This window comes from Schistocerca gregaria, chromosome 3 (assembly GCF_023897955.1).
Source record: "Schistocerca gregaria isolate iqSchGreg1 chromosome 3, iqSchGreg1.2, whole genome shotgun sequence".
Taxonomy (NCBI): Eukaryota; Metazoa; Arthropoda; class Insecta; order Orthoptera; family Acrididae; genus Schistocerca; species Schistocerca gregaria.
The window spans coordinates 358499507-358513800 of record NC_064922.1 but is presented as its reverse complement, the minus strand read 5'-3'; the positions used below and the strand labels follow the sequence as shown (position 1 = coordinate 358513800).

Here is a 14294-nt window from a genome sequence, read left to right as displayed (position 1 = left end):
CACGGATGCACGCCAAGACCGTAGGATCCTACGCAGTGCCGTAGGGGACCGCACCGCCACTTCCCAGCAAATTAGGGACACTGTTGCTCCTGGGGTATCGGCGAGGACCATTCGCAACCGTCTCCATGAAGCTGGGCTACGGTCCCGCACACCGTTAGGCCGTCTTCCGCTCACGCCCCAAAACCGTGCAGCCCGCCTCCAGTGGTGTCGCGACAGGCGTGAATGGAGGGACGAATGGAGACATGTCGCCAGGTGCCAGGTGCCAGGTGGAAATGGCATGGCAAGCCGTTCCACAGGACTACATCCAGCATCTCTACGATCTTCTCCATGGGAGAATAGCAGCCTGCATTGCTGCGAAAGGTGGATATACACTGTACTAGTGCCGACATTGTGCATGCTCTGTTGCCTGTGTCTATGTGCCTTTGGTTCTGTCAGTGTGATCATGTGATGTATCTGACCCCAGGAATGTGTCAATAAAGTTTCCCCTTCCTGGGACAATGAATTCACGGTGTTCTTATTTCAATTTCCAGGAGTGTAATTTGAAATTCTAGTAAGAGTGTAACACTTTGTCTTGGTAACCTTTGTAGATACCTTCTACATCTACATGCACACTCTGCAAACCACAGAAAACTGCATGCCAAAGCACTTGCCACTACACCCATATTAGTTTCTTCCTTCTCCATTCAGCACAGTAAGAATGGTAGCTTAAATGCCTCTGTGTGCACTGTAATTAGTCCTATCTTGTCAGTTCCTCTGGGACCAATACAAAGAGGGCTTTTGTAAGTAGGCTTTTGCAAGATAGCTAACATCTGTCTTCAAGTGTACATGCTGGTTAAAGTTCTTTAGTATTTCTGTGATGCTCTTCCAGGTGTCAAACAAATCTGTTACCATGCTGTCCTTGTTTCAATATCCCATGTTACTCCTATCAGGTATGAATCCCACACTCAAATCTTATCAAGATCTGACTGGATATTTATACAGATGTTAAAGATACTGTTTCTTCATAGGTAACTGCATCTTGTGTAAAATGCCTGATGTTAATATTGTCTGTATGGATGTACATAGTGAACATACATTTCCCTGGTACACACCTCTCTTGATGCCACTCCATCCAGCTGCATCCTCTCTACCAATAAATGGTCATGGTAGCCACAGATTTTGTTTGATTTCTCATATGATCATACTTTTATAAATAATCGTTGTTGTGGTGCTATGTCAAATGCTTTTGGGTGTCCAAGAATTACTCCATACATTTGTTTGCATTTATCCATAGCTTTCATGATATGTTGTGTCTGCCCCGGTAGCTGAGTGGTCAGCACAACAGAAAGTCAATCCAAAGGGCCCGGGTTCGATTTCCGGCTGGCTCGGGGATTTTCTCCGCACAGGGACTGGGTCTTGTGTTGTCCTAATCATCATCATTTCATCCCCCATCGGCGCATAAGTCAAATCGAAAGACTTGCACTAGGCGAACAGTCTACCCGACGGGAGGCCCTCGTCACACGATTTGATATGTTGCGAGGAAAGTGGATGCTGGGTTTTCCATGACCAATGTCTATATGGAACTCATGGTGGTTGAAATGTAGGAGATGATTCTGTTCTATGTACCTCTTTGCATTTGAGCGCAGAATAGGTTTCTACAACAGACTGAAGCCAGTGATATTAAGTAGCAGTTTTATGGATCACCTATGCTACCGTACTTTTAGATTAGTGTGACTTATTATTCTTCCAACCACCATGCTTAGTGTCTTGTTTGAGGTATCTTCAATATGTTATGGCTAATAGAGGGGTTAATTCAGCTGCATGCTCTGAATAAAATTTGACAGGAGTTCCACTGAGCCCTGGTGAATAGTTCAGTTTTAACAGTTTGATCTGTTTCTTAATCCCAGTAACACCAATAGCTCACTACTTGACAAAAGAAAGCAAATCATCGTGGAAGAGATGAAGAAACAAAATGAAACTTAATGGATTGAGAGGGAATGTGATGTTATTTCAGTAATTTAGAAAGAACTTTGCTGTATAAGGCCACTTGTCAGCATGACGCTGCACCGCCTCTTACCTGGATGCTTTCACTGATTCAGTTAGAAAAAAGTGGCTTAAAGTCATTGTATCCTCCCTTGAGCCAGACTGGCCTGCAGCTGTTGTGAACTGGTCCTTGATATCCTGGGTATCGGCACTGGGGCAGTGTTGACATCTGAGCTTCTTTCAGATATTTTCTGTCAGGGACAGATATGGGGAGCTTCCTGGCCACAGACAGCTGATAGAGACATGTAACACATGTGGACGAGCATTGCCCCGTTGAAAAACGGTACCACATTACTGTTGCACGAGAGGTAACACGAGGATGCAGGATGTCTGTGACATATCATTGTGCTGTCAGTTCCCTCAAATGCTACCAGCCTTGACCTTAAGTCATACCAGATAGCTCGTCACACCATGATGTCAGTAGTGTCACCACTGCGCCTCTCCAAAATGTTGGAAGAATGGGACCCCTTACGAGGTCGCTATCACATACTTCTATGATAGCCATTCATATAGTACCGAACCATGATTTATTGCTGAACTCAGTGTGAAGCTATTTATCGGCAGTCCATGCTTCCTGATCACAGCACCACTTCAAATGTAGCCATTTGTATTGTGGTGTAAACAGCATGTAACACGAGCCGAAATTCCCTAGTCCAGCTGTTGCTACTCTCTGACCAATGATGTGGGATGACAGAATGTTGCTGGAGGGTTCTTGAATGGCAAGATCATGTGTGAATGGGTTACAACATGCTTGGTAGACAATACGATGATTGTAACCTTGTGGTGATCAGATGTGGTTGACCAGAACCTTGATGATGAGTATGCCTGCCCACACGTCACCATGAAGTCCCATCACACTGGGACGTTGTCACACGCAAATGCCCCTCAACCCTGAACTCTGTCAGGTGATAACGCTTCCACACTCACGCAGTATACCTGTGCTACCAAGTTTTTGAACCAGTCGCTAAAGCCCTCTTTCATTTTGTTGTTTACATTGTGCTCTTCTCCCAAGAAATGCTTCAATTCGGGAAAAAGTTGGTAAATCGCTCGAATGAAGACTGGGCCGTAAGGCGGATGTTCAAAAATTTCCACTTAAACTGCAAAAGCAAGTACTATGTCAGTGCAGCAGAGTGTGTGCGAGCGTAATCGTGAGCAAGCTCGATGCCACTGGACACAGTCCACACTATTTGTTGTGAAACGCACAGCGTAATATGTCTGACAGAAGGCCGCTGCATTTATGGTCTTTCCGCTAGGCGTAAGGTCGATGAATCAGATGACCCTTCGAACCGCAAATACTGCGGCTCGGCTATTTTTTGTTTTGTTTCTTTTGTGTGTGTGTGTGGGGGGGGGGGGGGAGATTTTTCCAAATAACGTCATTTAAGTGACTGGCATTTTGTTTCTGGACTGTTACGGGAAACCCAGTTCTCGTCACCAGTGACAATGAAGCTCAAAACCTTCTCGCCATCCTTGTCTTCCCGAATGATAAAAATCAGTGCAGTTCCCATTCGCTGTCTTCTTGATTCACCTGCCAAAATTCGAAGAACTCTCTTTGTACACACTTCATTGTAGCCCAAATTACCACTAACGGTTTGATAAAGCACTGACCATAAATTTAAGGGAACACAAGCTCAGTCCATCAATAGGAAACAACTATTATGTTGAATTTTTTCCTTAATCCCTGATTTGAGTTCGTCACTCACAACTGAATGGCGTCCTGGTCGTTCTTCACCGTGAATAATCGTTCGTTCGCCATTAGAAACGATGCACCATTTTTAAGATGAAGCTTCATTCGTCACATTTCCGTAGACTTCGATTACATGTTAATTTCAGCAGTGCGTATTCTTTTTGCGATGAGAAATCGTATCACGCTGCGAATCTCATCACACAAATAAACTGTAAACGATAGTTTCCCCTCGATCTTAGTGTCAAACTGACGATAACAAGTAGAAAGGTGTATGACACGGGGACGGGAGGAGAGTTATGGGCTCGTCGTATCAAAACTGTCCTTACTTGTAGAAGGAGCCTCCTATCATGAATATTTCTCTGGGCTTACCCGTTCAGCACTTTAGTATGATGGCCTTTACAAGCCTGCCACTCTCTCTCTCTCTCTCTCTCTCTCTCTCTCTCTCTCTCTCTCTCTGTGTGTGTGTGTGTGTGTGTGTGTGTGTGACCAGCTCGCTCGCTCGCACGCACGCAGTACTATGTCTTTGACCAAGGAACAACATGCAATAAAGTCGCCGATAGAATTTCGGAGGCCCACTTAGGTCGTTCTTGCCCGTCTAGTCGCGCAGCAGGCCGGGGACTGCAGCAAGGAGCGAAGCGTTCGATCAATACAGCCACCCTCGCTTCCCAACAGCTGTGTTGCGCTTCCTACTGCTAGGGGCAACTGTCGCATTCGTATGCCTCAGCGCTCGTCTCCATAGAATTCTTGCAATTAGCTAAATATCACTGGATTCATAAAATATGGTCCGGACTGCAGATTATAATAAAACATAGTCTTTCTTTGTACATTGAGACTGATTTGTTGTTAATTTGGGTATTTCCTAGGGGCAACAGTCATAACAGACCTAATCAAGAAATACCCCCACTATTAACGGCCATATTTTCCCCAAAACCGACCATCACCACCACCACCTGCTAACACTAAAAGAAAGAAAAAAAAAAGGAATCGTATTGCATGAATGGCTGGGAGATCTCGAAGATCAGATGCAGACGCCTAATTGGAAAGGTTTTTTCCGTATGCTCTGCGCCCGCAGGCACCTTTCGGTCACGACGTACGAGAGTTGTGTGTGTACCTGTTAAAGGTAGATGACTATAATGGTGTCTGTGTCTGTGTGTGTGTGTGTGTGTGTGTGTGTGTGTGTGTGTGTGTGTGTGTGTGTGTGTGTGTGGGCAAGAAATTTTATGAATTTTAAGCACCTGGAATTTATCTCCATATCAAAGTCTCAAGTTGTGGTGGTCAGAGGTTTATGGAAGCATCCTGCGTTAGTTTCCTAGCGCTAGTCTTTTCTCTGTCGCTTCATCCTAAATCTCTTATTGAGCTGCAGAATAGGACCGGTCCAAAATACCCGACCAGCCCTGTACGACGCGAACTGCCATGTCATTTCCGCTTCACCGGCGTTTACGCAGACATTGCTGCTGTATACACGGCTAACATGTGTGTCAAATTCCCCCACCGTCTCCCAGATTTACACTTACTGGCAACGGTAATTTACCGTTAATCCACGCAACAAACACAACTTATTGTGGCTTTGTGAAGTTGCACATACAGTTTGAGACGGCAGAATGATTTTAGTGGTCCCTGAAGAGTGCTGTATGTGTGCTCAGTGGTCATCTGTAGGCCCAAATGCAGCAGTTGGAAAAAATAATCATTTACTTTAGAAAAGAGAAAAATGTGTGAACATTCAACCTCTCGAATTTGCGTGATCTTCAATTCTGTGGAATGGAATAGAGGGAAACGCATTCATGCAGGTACGAACCTTATAACCCAGCTGGCATAGCTGCGCTGTGTCGCGTCAACAATGTGGAAAAGGACCAGCTCGGTTCACTTCTAGACTGTTAAGTCAGCCTCTGTTGTCCAATTTGCGAGTAGTTTTGAGAACCTTTCTAAATCCACACAGTTGAATGTTGGCCCTGGGCGAGGCAAACGACCCGGAAATGTGACTTCATAATACATCCTGCTTAACTTAAATCATTTTAACTTTAAATGACTGGAGGCACTAAAGCGACCCACTAACATTTAATACCATCCTACAAAAATTATTGTGAACAAAAAAGTATAGTACTATATATGGCATCAGAGCGCTACGAGCTATTTTTTTAAAACTTTATTTCTTGTTTCTCCACTTTAAGAGTGACAATTCTTCCTAGTTGTTTTTGTTAACATTTTTTGCAGTTCTTACTCATTTTCTCTTTCCAATTTACAGTGTCTGTAAGTGAATAGAAATAAATTTTACTGAGTACGTTATATATTCATTTTGTAACTCGTTGGATGTGCTTGATTTAATCCTATGAGAACATAATGTTAGGTCATTAACTCAAGAAAGGTGACATCCGTAATAACATGAAAAATATAAAAGATGTACTTTGCATGTACTAAATTTATACGCTTAGTTTTTAGGCTTCAAAATAATTTCCCTTAAAATATACTGAGTGGACATCTGTCAACTTATGTTCTTGTCGTCCAGGAACACGAATGCCTCGCCAACATCCAGCCGTTATGGTTGCACTATCGGTTGGAGGATTGCATTCACGTATCGTCCAGCCGTTACGACGCCTTCCGTCACCACCACCGGCGTACGTCGGCCACATATAATGCCACCCCATAACAGCACGGAACCTCTACCTTGCTGCATTCGCTGGCAGTGTGTCCAAGGCATTCAGCCTGACCGGGTTGCCTCCAAACACGTCTCCGATGATTGTCTGGTTGAAGGCGTATGCGACACTCATCGGTGAAGAGAACGTGATGCCAGTGTTGAATTGTCCATTCAGCATGTAGTTGGGCCCATCTGTGCTGCGCTGCACGGTGTCATGGTTGCAAAGATGGAACTCGCCATGGATATCGGGAGTGAAGCTGTGCATCATGCAGCCTATTGCGCACAGTTTTAGTCGAAACAAGACGTCCTGTGGCTGCACGAAAAGCATTATTCAACATGGTGGCGTTGCTGTCAGGGTTTCTCCGAACCACAATCTGTAGGTAGCGGTCATCCTCTGCGGTAGTAGCCCTTGGGCGGTCTGAGCGAGGCATGTCATCGACAGTTTCTGTCTCTCTGTATCTCCTCCATGTCCGAACATCATCACTTTGGTTCACTCCGAGACGCCTGGACGCTACCGTTGTTGAGAGCCCATCCTGGCATAAAGTAACAATGCGGACGTGTTCTAACCGCGGTATTGACCGTCTAGGCATGGTTGAACTACAGACAACACGAGTCGTGTACTTCCTCCCTGGTGGAATGGCTGGAACTGATCGGCTGTCGGACCCCCTCCACGCAATAGGCGCTGATCATGTATGGTTGGACGGGTTTAGTGACATCTCTGAACAGTCCAAGGGACTGTCTCTGTGATACAATATCCACAGTCAACGTCTGTCTTCAGGAGTCCTGTAAACCGGGGCGATACAAAACTTTTTTGTGATGTGTATAGTAATAAAATGGGTTATCAACTTTATTGTTTAGCTATAGAGGGTGTAACTGAATTCACTTTACAGGCGGTGAGGGCTTGTAGCACTGTAACATAAGTCCAGAAACGTACCGTTTTCCCCCTACACGCAAAATACCACAACCCACGTTCAAATCTCCCGCATTGTCGGCGCCACTGGCAAGGGTATTATGTACGTCATTAACCATTAACGCGAATTCTCTACAGACGAATGGAAAAACTAGTAGAAGCCGATCTCGGGGAAGATCAGTTTGGATTCCGTAGAAATGTTGGAACACGTGAGGCAATACTGACCCTACGACTTATCTTAGAAGCTAGATTAAGGAAGGGCAAACCTACGTTTCTAGCATTTGTAGACTTAGGGAAAGCTTTTGACAATGTTGGCTGGAATACTCTCTTTCAAATTCTCAAGGTGGCAGGGGTAAAATACAGGGAGCGAAAGGCTATTTACAATTTGTTCAGAAACCAGATGGCAGTTATAAGAGTCGAGGGACATGAAAGGGAAGCACTGGTTGGGAAGGGAGTGAGACAGGGTTGTAGCCTCTCCCCGATGTTATCCAATCTATATATTGAGCAAGCAGTAAAGGAAACAAAAGAAAAATTCAGAGTAGGTATTAAAATCCATGGAGAAGAAATAAAAACTTTGAGGTTTGCCAGTGACATTGTAATTCTGCCAGAGACAGCAAAGGACATGGAAGAGCAGCTGAACGGAATGGACAGTGTCTTAAAAAGAGGATATAAGGTGAACATCAACAAAAGCAAAATGAGGATAATGGAATGTAGTCTAATTAAGTCGGGTGATGGTGAGGGAATTCGATTAGGAAATGAGAGACTTAAAGTAGTAAAGAAGTTTTGCTATTTGGGGAGCAAAATAACTGATGATGGTCGAAGTAGAGAGGATATAAAATGTAGACTGGCAATGGCAAGGAAAGCGTTTCTGAAGAAGAGAAATTTGTTAACATCGAGTATAGATTTAAGTGTCAGGAAGTCATTTCTGAAAGTATTTGTATGGATTGTAGCCATGTACGGAAGTGAAACATGGACGATAAATAGTTTAGACAAGAAGAGAATAGAAGCTTGAGAAATGTGGTGCTACTGAAGAATGCTGAAGATTAGATGGGTACATCACATAACTAATGAGGAAGTATTGAATAGGATTGGGGAGAAGAGGAGTTTGTGGCACAATTTGACCAGAAGAAGGGATCGGTTGGTAGGACATATTCTGAGGCATCAAGGAATCACCAATTTAGTATTGGAGGGCAGCGTAGAGGGAAAAAATTGTAGATGGAGACCAAGAGATGACTACACTAAGCAGATTCAGAAGGATGTGGGTTGCAGTGGGTACTGGGAGATGAAGAAGCTTGCACAGGGTAGAGTAGCAAGGAGAGATGCATGAAACCAGTCTCAAGACTGAAGACCACAACAACAACAACAACAACAACCATTTACCTGATGTCCCATGCCAACTACATGTTTGTTTACATGACATTCAGTTGAGTATGTGATCTGCTCAGAGGGCTTTGTACCTACTACTGTACAGTATTAGTGTGTAGCTATTGACTGTGGTGTACAATATGCTTATGGAATACACCAACATGACGTTACTGTAGGGCGAAGCTCAGTGCGATGGGAGAGTTGCTCCTCAGTTGTATGCCAGACACTTTCACTTTCCCTCTTTGATACGGTGTACCAGCAGGCCTCGGAGAGGGGTACACTCACCAACAGCAGAGTCGACTGTGGTGTTCCATAGTGGCGGTGCACAGCCTAGTTTTAAGAGGCTGTACTCCGTGCAGTGGAAGAGGATATGAGAACGAGTACCAGAAACATAGCAGGTAGACTGAACGTGGATCACCAAACAGTCTGGCATGCTCGGCGTGAGCAGCAGCTACTCCCATACCGCTCCCCAGAAAGTGCAGATGCAGGATTCTGCGTGACTTCTGCAGGTGGTTCTTGCACTCACCGTTGTGTGGATGAGCCTGACTTCTCATGGCGGATCCTTTTCAGAGGTGAAGCCAAGTTCACCAGGGAAGGTGGTCTCAATTCCTAAGACAGTTTTGTGTTGTCTGCGCACCCTCCATGGGTTTCAGGAACGATACAGTCTGAACATTGGGGCAGGGTTACTGGATGGCTGTGTGCTTGGGCTGTGCCTTCTTCCACACTGCCTCACAGGTGCCGTGTGCTTGTGATTCCTTGATGTTGTACTACTGGATGGGCTCTTGAAAAATGTGCCTCTACATGTGTGTCAAAACATGTGGTTCCACCACCTTATTTTTTACGTGCTGTCGAAGACCATCAGGACTAACGATTTAAGTAACAGTGGATAGATTGTGGTGGCTTGAGTGCTTAAGCTGCAGATTCTCCTGACCTGAACCCGCTACACTGCTCACTGTGGGGTCACATGAAACCACTGCTTTACGAGACTCTTGTGGCTTCCAAGGAACACCAGCTGGTGTGGATTATGGCTGTGGCGGTTGCTAGAGAATCAGGGATTGGTGAAGGTGTGTACCTAAACATGGTATGGAGGTACCGTATCTGTGTTGACGTCTGTGGTTAGACACTTGTAAGTGAACCCCGACAACAGGCAGCAAGATCAGAGAGCAACACGTGTTGAGTTATTCTGCGGGTAGCGGGAAAACATACATTTCCAGGCATGAGTTTCAATACTAAACTTAACCTTGTTGGTGCTCACGTAAGTAATCGAAGTCTGTAACGGAAATTTAGTTATATCCTATATGTTCCAAATGCTGTAAGGAAAAGGCATTCAGAACTTTAAAAAACCTTTACATTATTATGAAGGAAATTAACACAAATTGACACATGGTTCAAATGGCTCTGAGCACTATGGGACTTAACATCTGAGGTCATCAGTCCCCTAGAACTTAGAACTACTTAAACCTAACTAACCTAAGGACATCACACACATCCATGCCCGAGGCAGGATTCGAACCTGCGATCGTAGCGGTCCCGCGGTTCCAGACTGAAGCGCCTAGAACCGTTCAGCCACATTGGCACATGATTTCGTAGTGTTTTCAGAAAACCTGACGGAAGTGTTTTAGAGAACAAGCCAAGCAGAGATGGTCTAAAACTCTCGGTACATTCTCAGTAAATGTCATTTTTCTGCCCAACATAAACAACTGACAAGAAATTAGTAACACGCAGAAGACGCACGCTAATACCGTGTAAAGCCGCCTCTAGCCTCGACTAGGAACTCTATTCGGTGAGAGAGACTGATCACTAGTTCCATCAGGTCGATATCTCAAGGAAGCCACTGATTGTTGATTAGATCCCGATGTTGTTGTTGTTGTTGTTGTTGTTGTTGTTGTGGTCGTCAGTACGAAGACTGGATTCATGCCATTCTCTGCGCTAGTCTAACCTGTGCAAGCTTCTTCATACCTTCGTAATTGCTGAAGCCTACATTCATTTGACCCTGCTTACTATATTCATCCCTAGGTCTCCCTCTTCAGTTTTTCCGCCCACACCTCTCCATTACCAAATTGCTGATTTTATGATGTCTCAGGATGTGATCTATAAACTGATCCTTTCTTTCAGTCAAAATGTGCCATAAATTTCGTTTTCCCCCAATTTGATTCAGTACCACCTCATAGTTATTCGACCCACCCGTTTCATCTTAATCTTTCTTCGGTAGCATCATATTTCAAAAGCTCTTCTTATTAACCGTTTACAGTGCACGTTTCAATTCCGTAAAAAGCTGTACTCCATACAAAAAACTTCAGGAAAGACTTCCTAACACTTGATTTATATTAGATGTTAAGGAATTACTCTGCTATTGTCAGACCGCGTTTGACATATTCCCTACTTGGACCATCATAATTCATTTTGCTGCCCACATAGCTAAACTAATTTGCTACTTTTAATATCTTATTTTTCTAATGTACTTACATTAACATCTCCTGATTTAACTACACTCCATTACCCCTGTATAAGTTTTGTTGGTGTTTATCTTCTAACCTCTTTTCAAGGCTCTATCCATTCCGTTCAGCTGCTTTTCCAAGTACTTTTCCATCTCTGACAGAACTACACTTTCGTCAGCATACCTTAAAGTTCTTATTTCCGCCTCCTGAACTTTAATTGCCTTTCCAAATTTCTCCTTGGTTTCGTTTGCTACTCGCCCAATGTCCAGATAGAAAACATCGGAGGCAGGCTACAGCCCGACAAATGCATTAAAACAATAAGGAACAAAATAAACGATAGTTTATTTCGAAACACAACACTAGAGAAAATAATATTAACATAAGAACGGAAGTCAGGATTCTACTACAAACATAGAACCGAATGCCTGTTCAAGTGAATATATGTTCCTCTTTTGCTATTCGTAAAACGGACCGCAAATAATGCAATCAATCTGTAGAATTTAAGGCTTGATCTCACTTTGTGTTTCTACTGGAAGGTAGAAGTTTTCTTTGAAGAACTGTATTGAAACTTAACAATTCTTGCAACATGAAGAGTGTTTAAAAAGTAAGCAGAAATTTATAATTTTGTGTGTTAGTCAGATTTGCACTACTTTTTTGTCACTGTCTTCGTAAACATGTCTCAAAAGTATGTATACAATGTTATGCATATTGGCTATTTACTCTGTTGTCAGCTGTCGAAAAGGTTACCTGTGTTTTGGTAGCATCAACGATTATTTGTTTTGTATAAAAATATATTAGAGAACCTGTATTAAATTTTATTGTAAGACTAGAATAAAATGAATGAAATTTTTAGAAATGTTGGATTTTTCTTTTGATGAGCCTGTTATGAGTAAACCAAGGTCTTACAAGTGGTATAAACATTTCAAAGCGGGTCTTAAAGGGCAGTAGTTTTACAAGCATGGATGAGATTAAAAATGCACAGTTACATGACCTATAAACTATCCCGAAGAAACAGTTCCTAAAGTGTTACGCGAATTGGAAAAAGCACTGGCAAAGTATATAGTGTGTAATAGAGAATATTTTGAATAGTATAACATTGCTGTAGACCAACAAATAAAGTTCTTACCAAAAAATAAAAGTTAATATGTAAGCGCACCTCGTATGTCAATCTTTCTGCTTAGAAGTCCAGAATCGGGGTACGTGTTTCGAAGGAAATTTCAGCAGTGTTAAGAATAGCTATTGCGCACGTTTTAAGCAATATGTCTTTAGTGACCGAGATAGGGATTTAATGTCCCATCAGCATCAAAGGTTTTACGTGATTTTGAAACTGTCTATAACTTTGGGTTTCCGCACAAAATTATTAGTTTTCCTTTGTTGCGATTCCAGTAAACCATTGCGGCTTATTTCCGCGTTCCTTCTTTATGCGTCCTGTTGGACGAGGCTGACGTTTGCATAAATTGCAGCCGCTTGGTTGGGAGTGGTAATATTAGCCAACAGTTCTTTTTTGCGTCGCCTCTTTAACATACGCTGCACTAACATTAGAGACGAACGACCGCTCGTTACTCCCCAAATACCTCCTCTTCTTCGTAATCTGCAAATTTTCTTGCAATGCTAGACGATTTTCCATCACTTCCGGATATCGAAGTATATCAGTAAGTATGCAAAGTTAACTGAGACTGGCATCTAAGATCCCACGAACAGAAATGGCTTGTATCACTGCACGCCGATCTGCACTGCTAGACAGGTAACGAATAACAGATTTGGGGTGCCCCTGTAGCCCGGTTGCAGCGTGCTTCCGGGAAAGGCCACTTCCCCCACCAAAAGCGTTGCTCGCTCTTGAGTTTACCGACTATATCACTCCCTTGGTTCCGGCTGCTTCCCTTTCATGTCCTTCGACTCTTTGCAACTGCAGTCTGTTTCTGTACAACTTATAAACAACCTTCCGCTCCCTATATTTTATCGCTACCATCATCAAGAGTTTCAAAGAGTGTATTCCAGTAAACATTGTCAAAGATTTCTTTAAATCTAAAAATGTTGTAAATGTAAATTTGTCTTCCTTCATTGTATCTTCTACAATAAACCGAAGTGTTTTAGTATTGCCTTGTGTATTCCAGTATTTATCCGGAACTCAAACTGATCTTTCCCAAGGTCAGCTCTTACCAGTTTTTGCATTCTTCTGTAAACAATTCGTGTCCGTGTTTTGCAGCCATGTCTTATGAAATTGATAGACCGGTAATGGTCGCACCTGTCACCACCTGCCGCCTTTGAAATTCGAGTAATTACATTCTTCTTGAAATGTCTCATATATCATGCAGGCCAGATGGGATAATTTTGTTGACTCTGGCTGTCCCAAGGATCTCAATAATTTTGTCCATCCATGAACTATGTTTCTACTTAGGTCTTAGTGTTGTGTCAAATTCCTTTTGCAGTGTCATATCTGCTATCTCATCTTCACCTAATTCGTAATCTCTAAAATATTGTCTTCATGTTCGTTACTCTTGTATAGACCCTACATATTCCTTCTACTGTTCAGCTTTTGGTGTGTGCTGATTCCGCAAGTGTATGTTCAATTAAAGAAAAGCCACTACAGTTGCTAGTAAGAACGTTATTAAGACCAGGACCAGTTTCAGCTTTTACACCAGGCCATTTTCCAGTCGATCTCAAACTGCCATTAGTAATACATATTGTAATATGATGGATATATAAATATTTGTACGATGATTGAGGGAAAACAAAGCTTAGATATGTACTGTATAAGTACAGAATGAATATGTAACTCATACTTCGTGCTGCAGAGAAGCAACGTCAGTTGACAAATAGATAAAAGTCAAGTGTATTTAAAAAGATGTACCTAATGACATATTGTCGCTATGTCATTGGGCACATAATGAGTGTTACCTCTTCTCTCAGTTTATGTTGCTTGCCTACATCACAGCGTAACTGACAAGAGGGTGGACAGACATATGGAAACACCAAAAACAAAACACACTGCCCTGGCTAACACGCTTTAGGAAAACAGTTGGCGTTCACAACAGCTTACAGTTGTCTAGGAGTGGATAAGTACAGGTCCTGTATGGTTTTTTCAAGGGGATCTTCTTTCCTGCAAAATACGGCAAGTTCTGTTAACGAAAACGGAGGTGGCCAACTATCACGCATCCTTCTCTCCAAAGTAGACCAGAAATGATCACTAATACTGAGATCTGGTGACTGTGATGGGCGCAAGAGATGTGACAGTTCATCCTC

General features: G+C 43.0%; 1 protein-coding gene across 1 annotated transcript in view; it reads right to left on the bottom strand.

Moving 5' to 3' along the window:
- Positions 1-14294, bottom strand: part of LOC126354038 (F-box/LRR-repeat protein 16) — a 766827-nt gene that overhangs the window by 10482 nt on the left and 742051 nt on the right. The window lies entirely within an intron of this gene.